The sequence below is a fragment of the Symphalangus syndactylus genome, chromosome X (genome assembly GCF_028878055.3).
Source record: "Symphalangus syndactylus isolate Jambi chromosome X, NHGRI_mSymSyn1-v2.1_pri, whole genome shotgun sequence".
Taxonomy (NCBI): Eukaryota; Metazoa; Chordata; class Mammalia; order Primates; family Hylobatidae; genus Symphalangus; species Symphalangus syndactylus.
This window is the reverse complement of record NC_072447.2, coordinates 122,491,786-122,501,370: the sequence shown is the minus strand read 5'-3', so window position 1 is coordinate 122,501,370 and position 9,585 is coordinate 122,491,786. Positions and strand designations below refer to the sequence as shown.

At 46.9% G+C, this 9,585-nt stretch overlaps 1 pseudogene; it reads right to left on the bottom strand.

Moving 5' to 3' along the window:
- Window positions 1-1,245: 1,245 nt before the first annotated feature.
- The window catches only part of LOC129475384 (protein cordon-bleu-like), a 36,584-nt pseudogene continuing 28,244 nt past the window's right edge, over window positions 1,246-9,585 (bottom strand).

The window sequence follows — 9,585 nt, the reverse complement described above, 5'->3', positions numbered from 1 at the left end:
GTCTTGTCTCAGCAAAGTGTTATATAAAACGGTACCACGTGACGTGCCGCCACGCTGCTCATTGGCCAGCGGCGGGGAAATTGTTACAAAACCAGACAGTTTTGTAACAGTGTTGCTCTTGCTTCTTTGGGCTTCGCTTTTCTTGGCTTCTTTTTGAGGTTGTTTGTGTTTACACTTCGCCTTATTCCTCCTCGCCACCTGGTTCTTTTTCGGAAGTGGGGTTGGGGGTGGGGAGAAACTCAGTGTCTTCTCTTGGGCTTCTCAGTCTCCAAACCCCACCCCATCCCACCTCCAAACGGGCCAGCAAACAGGTCCCCTCTGCCAGCCGCTGACCAGCGGCCCCCCGCTCCTCCCAGGAGAGGCTGGTACCTCGAGGTGCACAGTCCGCCGGGTCTTCCGGGACGCCTAAGGCTCTCCCTCTTGGGGGAGATGGCTGCTGTCAGGGAAAGGAAGCAGGTTGGGAGGGGTATCCATGAAGCCCCCCCCACACACACACAACCCAGTCCCAGCCCGAGAGCCCTGGGAGCCCCGCCTGGGTTCCTTGCCTTCTCCCAGGAGCCTCCCAAAGGTGGTGAATGCGGTTTCTGAGGGTGCTTGGTCTTCTGTGCCAAGAGCGACTCAGAGCAGCGGGTCCCACCGGCGCAGAAGTTGGGCAGTGCTCGCCGGACAGTGAGGAACTCGCGGAGAAGATGCGTTTGCCGGCTCAGCCCTGGGAGGGAGATGCCCCGCTAACTCCCCTCCTTACCTCTCTGCCCCCAACGCCAGAACTAGCGCTGGGGCGGGCGGCAGGCGCCCAGCTGGAGACACACCAGGCCGGCCCCTGGAGCCACTGGCCGGATGGGCGCAGCAGGGATGTACCCGGCCTGCTGGGGTCGGTGGGTACTCTGGGGGCGTGGGAGAGTGGCAGGGGGAAGACGCGAGCTGACAGCGCTACTCAGGAGAAAGTCCGCGAATCCTGGCACAGCAGAGTGGCCGACCGAATAGCCTCCAGGTTTGTCGCTCCTGAGCGCTGCGCGGGAAGGGTACAACTGGGCACGAGCCTCAGCGCCTGGTTTACAATGGCTAGGGGGCCTCGACGGTGTCCCACACACTTCCTGAAGGTGAGCGGGGTGGCCAACCGCACACTCTTTGTCTCCCTTGAACCCCCACATTTAGGACGGGAACCAAGCTCACAAATGAGCAGACAGAAAACGGTATAGTCGCACTGCTCCAAGCAGGGAGGCAGGGACTAGGCTTGCCGCTGGCTCAGTTGGCCTTCAGAGCCTTCGGGCTCTTGGGCAGTGCCAGGGTGCCGCCCCAGGGGCCTGAAGACCTATTGTTGCCCCCTGCTGCGGGCTCTTGGGCAGTGCCAGCGTGCCGCCCCAGGGGCCTGAAGACCTATTGTTGCCCCCTGCTGCGGCCACCTCTTAGCCGGATGACCTTGGGCAAGTCAAACTTTAGAATCCATAATTTTTGCTTCTGAACAAATGTTACAGCTGATCTTACTTGGGATTAAGTCATGTTTCAGAGCTGGGTTATGGCAGGCCCCCTCGGGTCTCTGCTTCTCTTTAGGTAGTTAAACCAGCCTTAGATCAACACCAAGGTCCTAGAGAACAGGTACTATGCAGCCAGCTCTAGATCCTCTTTCTAATAAGACAGGACAGAGGGAGAGGGTCACAGGGCAGAAAGGAAGCTTCACATAGGAGAAAAGAGACACACACACACACACACAAAAAAAAAAAAAAAAAGAAGAAGGAGAAGGAGAAGAAGAAATAGAGAAACTCCAGGTGTAGCCAGGAAAGCACGAGGAACACATTGGAAAACTTGCCTTGAAGCCTTGGATTTGTCACGTATTTGCTATGAAACCTTAGGTAGGTTCTCCAAACCTTAGTTTCTCTTAATCTCCAAGGTTCCCTCCAGCTCTAACCTTGAGTGGCTTTGATCCTAAGACCAAATTTCATGATACCAACTCAGTTACTTAAGTACAAATGACTAGTCCAAATGCTGTGGATGGTGGCTTGAACGGGGGTTGAGGGGATGGGAAATCAATGGAAGATTGTCCATTTAGTCGGGGTCAGACCTGAGCTAGATTTTTTTTTTTTTTTTGAGACAGAGTTCCGCTATTGTTGCCCAAGCTGGAGTGCAATGGAATGATCGCAGCTCACCACAACCTCCACCTCCTGGGTTCAAGTGATTCTCCTGCCTCAGCCTCCCAAGTATCTGGGATTACAGGCATGTGCCACCACAGCTGGCTAATTTTTTCGTATTTTTAGTAGAGATGGGGTTTCTCCATGTTGGTCAGGCTGGTCTCGAACTCAGGTCCTGACCTCAGGTGATCCGCCCGCCTCAGACTCCCAAAGTGCTGGAATTACAGGTGTGAGCCACCACGCCCGGCCCCTGAGCTAGATTTTTAAGATGTAGAAGTCAGAGGACTGGCTAAGAGGTGGAGGAGGTGGCCATACCAAGAAGTAGGGGAGAAACTGGGGTTCCTGGTGAGCTGCTATCTAACTGATGGGAGCTCTTTTCACCTCTCAGTTTCCCCTACTATCAAATGAGGTCCCCAGCACTAATTATCTGCCTGCCCCTTCAGGCACCTGTGAGGAAGGACAGTCGATGGGGAAGGTAGAGATTCATGAGCTAGATAACGATGAAACCATCTTAATTCAAGAGCTTTACCCCTTCGACATATCTAAAATATATATATATATATATATATATATATGTGTGTGTGTCTGTTACTCAGAATTGTTTCCTAGATGCAAATCTGGGATGTGCTTTGCTCCGTGGACGACCTTGACAAGGGAATATCCCCTGGGTTGATTCCCCTCCCTTGCCCTGTTATGGTAGGGAGGCTAAGAGAGGGCCAGGTCAGGTAGAGAGTCACAGTCCTGCAGGCATGGAGAAGAGAAGCTCTCTCCTCTTGGCTGCCAGTGCAGGAGGTTGACCGTGAACTTGGTCAGGAATGTGAATAGTGGTCTGGATAATGCGGGGTACTCTGGTGTAAATGGCAGTACCAGCTACTCACTGACCAGACTCCACAGGGAGTTTTACATTGTAATCAAGACTGCCTGTAGGACAACACCAAGTGGGTTTCTATTGAATGCTGAAAAACATTATCACAGTGGTTTTCTTTCTTTCTTTGTTTAAGTTAAACAAATATTACCATTACATTGATACACATTGTTGAACCAATTCAGAAGTCTCCTACTCAGAACTTCCTTCCTCTGCTCTTACTAATTGGAGCCCCCCTGGAATGAGGGGAAGGGGAAGATTAACACCATCTTTTTCAGGTGCAAATATTCCCTTTGGAGTGTAAGGTTCTTTAAACCTCCATTTATTTTGCTAGGATCACCTTGTGGCTAAGGTTAACCAACAAGAGAGAGCAAGGATTGAGCTGCCCCTCATTTTCAACTAGTAGTTTTCCAACTGGACTCTCAAGAATCTCTTTGGGGCTCAGAGGAGACAAGCAGGCAGGCTTTGACCCTAGCTCCCCTCAAGCAGGGCAGTATTGTATCCATCTGTTTCACATAACTGAGCCTCCAGGTATGATTTCATTGAAGAAAAGCTGTCCCTTACAATATCAAGTTTGAAAACCATAGCAATTTTCACACATTTTCATATATTTGTTGGGCATCTTCCACATACCAAGGACTGTTCTAGATACTGGAGACACATCAAAGCAGCAGCCGGGTGTGATAGCTCATGCCTGTAATCCCAGCACGTAGGGAGGCTGAGGCTGGTGGATCACGGCGAAACCGCGTCTCTACTAAAAATAATAAAAAAAAAATAGCAAGGCATCATGGTGCACGCTTGTAATCCCAGCTACTTGGGAGGCTGAGGCAGGAGAATGGTTTGAACCCAGGAAGCAGAGGTTGCAGTGAGCCAAGATCACGCCACCGCACTCCAGTCTGGGCGACAGAGTGAGAGACTCTGCCAAAAAAAAAAAAAAAAAAAAAAAAATAGCAGCACATAACTCCCAGGCTCTCCCTCACTTATGATAGTGCATCTTTCCCCACATACACACATCCATGTACTGGCTTCCCATGTAGGCTAGAAGCTTCAGAGGGCAAGGACTGGTGTCTTATATCTCCTCCAATGACATAAGCAGGACAGTGCTTGAACAGATCTTACTGAACATGCCAGTGGACATTCTGGCCCTAGGAGTGTGCAGAGGGACAAGAGGAAACAGTTGGAATGCCATGCACTGTGGTCATTCACAAAGCAGAGACTGGGCACACAAATAACAAATGGTTGACAGTCCTGTACTTGGAAAGGCCTGCTGAGCAACTCTGGGAGGAAAGAGTCCATTCAAAGCCAGAGAACTGTAGTAAGGTGTAAGCAACCCTGCACACACATACACATGCACACACTCTATGCCTGGAAGCTTGGCCAAAGCGTGCATTTGTTCTGTATTTGATATTCTCATTTTATAAACTGGGGTGACCCATAAATCTGCAGTCCTTACAGGGGGATAAAAAGGAACCACGGACATTAATGGTATTGATATGGAAAGCAAGACCGCCCCTTGCTATACAGAATAGCCAAAACCCACAACTAAAAGAAAGTTTAGCAGGGCATGGTGGCTCACGCCTGTAATCCCAGAAGTTTGGGAGGCGGAGCTGGGTGCATCACTTGAGGCCAGGAGTTCAGGACCAACCTGACCAACATGGTGAACCCCCATCTCTATAAGAATTAAAAAAAAAAATTAGCTGGGCATGGTGGCGTGTGCCTGTAATCCCAGCTACTGAGGAGTCTCAGGCAGGAGAATTGCTTGAACCCAGGAAGTGGAGGTTACAGTGAGCCAAGATCACACCATTGCACTCCAGCCTGGGTGACAGAGCAAGACTCTGTCTCAAAAAAAAAAAAGGAAAGAAAAGGAAGGAAGGAAGGAAGGAAGGAAGGAAGGAAGGAAGGAAGGAAGGAAGGAAGGAAGGAAAGTTAGCTTACACGTCAGCTCTAGTTTCACAAATGAGGCAACGGAACACTAGAGAAGGCAAGTGACTTGCCACAGGTCATAATGAATTTGATACAGCCAAATTGGAAGCTAGGGCTCATATCTCTTTGTTTATAAATTTTTTTTTCATGTGATCAGAAAGCTAAAGAGCACAGAACATCTCCTTTTTTATTTATTTTTTATTTATTTTTATTTTTTTTGAGACAGAGTTTCGCTCTTGTTGCTCAGGCTGGAGTGCAATGTCGCGATCTTGGCTCACTGCAACCTGCACCTCCTGGATTCAAGTGATTCTCCTGCCTCAGCCTCCCGAGTAGCTGGGATTACAGGCATGTGCCACTGCGCCCACCTGATTTTGTATTATTTTAGTAGAGACAAGGTTTCTCCATGTTGGTCAGGCTGGTTTCGAAATCTCGTATCTCCTTCTTCTTACTTATTGTAAGAAATTATTTCAGATTTCCCACCTACAAGATTTTCATCAGTTCAATACATATTTATCAAACATATACTATGTGCTAATGGAGTTGGCATTTGTAGGGCAATAATAGGATATGACACAGTCCTTATCCTCCAGTAGCTAACTGAGGAAACAAGAGACAAAGATTTAAAAAATAACAGGCAGTCTGTAAGAAGTGCCAAAATTAAGGGAACAGTGTGTCCACAGAAGCCCTCAAAGGGGACAGACTGCAATGCAGTCTCATGGAAAAGGTGCTTTTAAGCTAGGTTGGAAAGGATTTAAATAGAGAAGTGAAAGACCATCCTGCGGCTCAATACCAGGGGACTTCCTTTATATTGGGGGATAGGTGGCCCAGGAAAAAGAGAATTCCGAGTAAGCTGGACTGGTCAAGTGCAGTGACAGGATCTCAGCTCACTGCAACCTCCGTGTCCCAGGTTCAAGCGATTCTCCTGCCTCAGCCTCCCGAGTAGCTGGGATTACAGGCATGCACCACCACACCCAGCTAATTTTTGTATTTTTAGTAGAGACGAGGTTTTGCCGTGTTGGCCAGGCTGGTCTCAAACTCCTGACCTCAGGTGATCCATCCGCCTCAGCCTTCCAAAGTGCTAGGATTACAGGCGTGAGCCACCGCGCCCAGCCAGGAATTTGTATTCTTAAAGGCTACCCATGTGATTGTGATGCTCAGTTAAATTTGATGTTCACCTATGTAAAGGATGATGCAGAATACACTGGAGGAGTTTACCCCAATTCTTCCCTCCCTACCTCATCCTCAGTTCCCCTGGTAGTGGCATCAATAATTCTTCCCTACATTTTACTGAAGGGTAAACTGAGAGTCCAGAGACTTTCAATGATGTGCACAAGGTCATTCAGCAGTAGTGGAGATACTGGCCTGTCAACCACTAAAAACAGAAAGATGGCAAGATACTATCCCAAGGAAGATTTTGCTTAATTTCTCTGCAAGACAAGTTAGACCCGCTTGGTTAGCCAGGGAGTCTGTCGCCCAGAGTACAAAAAGGAGCAAGTCTTGAGCTGCCAGGTGTGTGGGACAGAGTCCAGGGCGAGGTTTCTCACTGGGAGGTTGGAGTTCTAACTTTGCTATGTGACTCAGCCCAAGCCACTTCCCCTCTCTCTTTATGTTTGTTCTTCACCGATGAATAACAATGCCCAATGTCACTGTTGGAATTAGTTACCAGTGATGGAAAATGCACAGTGCAGTTATTCCCGATGTGAGATGTGATTCCTGGGAACAGAAGGGATGCACAGCCATCTGTTAATTGTTATGAGTAAAATTTGCGCTGGCTGCTCTCAGAGTAAGCATTTTCTTCCCAAGAGGAGAGTGGGCAGGAGGCTTGAGCCTGGGCCCTGCCCTCTTCAGAGACACTCACCAATGTGGAGGCTCTAGAGGACCAGACAGAGCAGTCTGGTCATGGCAGGAAAAAGAAACAAAAGGCAGGTTATCTGGAGGGAAAGCAGCAAACATTCATCAGGAGCAAATTATCTGAAGGCTTTGGCAGGACTGAGAAATGGTTAGAATCAGGGCTTGGATCTTTTTATTAAATTGTAGTAAAATATACATAACATAGTATTTATCATTTAAGCACTTTTAAGTGCATGATCAGTGGCATTAAATACATTCACATTGGTGTGCAACCATCGTCTTCATTCATCCATCTCCAGAACTTTTTTCATCTTGTAAAACCAAAATTCTATACCCGTTCAACATTAATTCCTCATTCTGTTTTCCCCCAATCCCCTAGTAAGCCACCATTCTACTTTCTGTCTCTATCAATTGGACTACTCTAAGCAGCTCAAAGAAGTAGATTCATACAATATGTGTCTTTTTCCAACTGGCTTATTTCACTTAGCATAATGTCCTCAAGGTTCATCCAAGTTGTAGCATATGAGAATTTCCTTCCTTTTTTTTTTTTGGAGACAGAGTCTCGCTCTATCGCCCAATCTGGAGTGCAATGGTGCAATCTCAGTTCACGGCAACTTCCGCTTCCCGGGTTTAAGCCATTCTCCTGCCTTAGCCTCCCGAGTAACTGGGATTACAGGTGCACGCTACCATGCCTGGCTTATTTTTTGTATTTTTTAGTAGAGATGGGGTTTCACTGTGTTGCCCAGACTGGTCTCGAACTCCTGAGCTCAGCCCATCTGCTGGCCTCGGCCTCCCAAAGTGCTAGGATTACAGGCATGAGCCATGTCGCCCAGCCGCAAGAATTTCCTTCCTTTTTAAGGCTGAATAATATTCCATTGCACGTAAATCTCACATTTGTTTATTAATTCGTCTGTTGATGGACACAGGTTATTTCTGCCTTCTGGTTATTGTGAATACTGCTGCTATGAACATGGGTATACAAATATGTCTTTGAGACCCTGATTTTAATTCTTTTGGGTATATACCCAGCAATGGAATTGCTAGTTCACATTGTCCTTCTATTTTTTTTACTTTTTATTTTTTGAGGAACCAACACGCTGCTTTCTACAGCGGCTGCACTATTCTGCATTCCCACCAGCAATGTGTAAGGGTTCCAATTTCTCCATATGCTGGCCAACTCTTGTTATTTTCTGTTTTGTTTTTTTTTAATAGTAGCCATCATAATGAGTGTGAGTAATATCTCATTGTGGTTTTCATTTGCATCTCCCTAATGATTAGTGATGTTAAACATCTTTTCATGTGCTTTTTGGCCATTTTCGTATCTTCTTTGGAGAAAGGACTATTCAAGCCTTTTCCCATTTTTTAATCAGTTTGTTTTTTTAAAAAACAATTGCTGGCCGGGCACGGTGGCTCACGCCTGTAATCCCAGTGCTTTGGGAGGCCGAGGCAGGTGGATCACGAGGTCAGGAGATCGAGACCATCCTGGCTAACACGGTGAAACCCCGTCTCTACTAAAAATACAAAAAATTAGCCAGGCGTGGTGGTGGGCACCTGTAGTCCCAGCTACTCGAGAGGCTGAGGCAGGAGAATGGCATGAACCCGGGAGGCAGAGCTTGCAGTGAGCCAAGATCGCGTCACTGCACTCCAGCCTGGGTGACAGAGCGAGACTCCATCTCAAAAATAAAAATAAAAAAAGAAAAAGAAAACAATTGCCGCTGAGTTTTAGGAGTTCTCTATATATTCTGGATATTGATCCCTTACTGGCTATGTGATTTGCAAATATTTTCTCCCATTCTGTGGGTTGCCTTTTCACTCTGTTGATAGTTCTCTTATATGAAGACTTTGGCAGGGCATGGATCTTGAACTTGAAAAATCTGGATTCAAAATCTGGCTATGTAACACTGGGCAAGCTGTGTTTTCATCTGAAAAATAGGGATGATGCTCATAATAGAACCTTGCTTATAAGATTGCTATAATGATAAGTAAATGGGATTGTACATGTAAAATCTTACCATAGAGCCTAGACCAGGTTAAGTGCTCAATAAGTGGTAGCCTTATTACTATTGGGCTTAAGAAGGAGCCAGAATAATGTGCTTGAAATATTATATTCGTTATTATCAAATGGGTGAGTATGCCAACAATAACTAAGCAAGCAATCTGAACACAATAACATTACATAATACTTAACACTTGTGTAGCAAGTTGCAGTTTACAAAGCATTTAAACATGCATCATTCATTCAACGAGCTCCACTGGGGACATAGTGATGAGTAAGACACAGTCCTGCAGAAGTGAGTGGGAGAAATCAACAAGGAAAAAAAGGCCGTTTAATCAGGCTGATGAGTGTTAAGAAGACAGAAGCATAGGGTGCTGCGGGGGTGTGACGGGGGAGACACAGAGGAAGAGCAGTTCAGACTGGGGGAGGGTTTCCCAGGTGGGTAATATAGATACAGAATATTACAGGGTTAGAAGAAGAAAAGGGGGAGTGGGAACTGGAAGGCACTGAGTGTTCTGGGAACAAGAAGAAGCTAGTGCAAAGGCTGGAGGTGAGAGAAGCTGGCTCACCCAGGAACAGCTGTTAATTATGGCTAGAGTCTAGGATTTAAGAGGGAGTAGTAGTGTGGGATGAGTCCAGAGAAACCAGCAGGTGCCAGATCATGAAAGGCCTTGTAGACCAGGGTAAGGAATTGGGATTTTTATTATAATAATAACAGAGACCTATTGAAGGGTTTTGAGCAGATGAGCTACGTAACTGGGTTTGCCTTTTCAAAAGATCCCTTTGGCTACAGTGTAGAGAGTGAAATGAAGAGGACTCAGCTA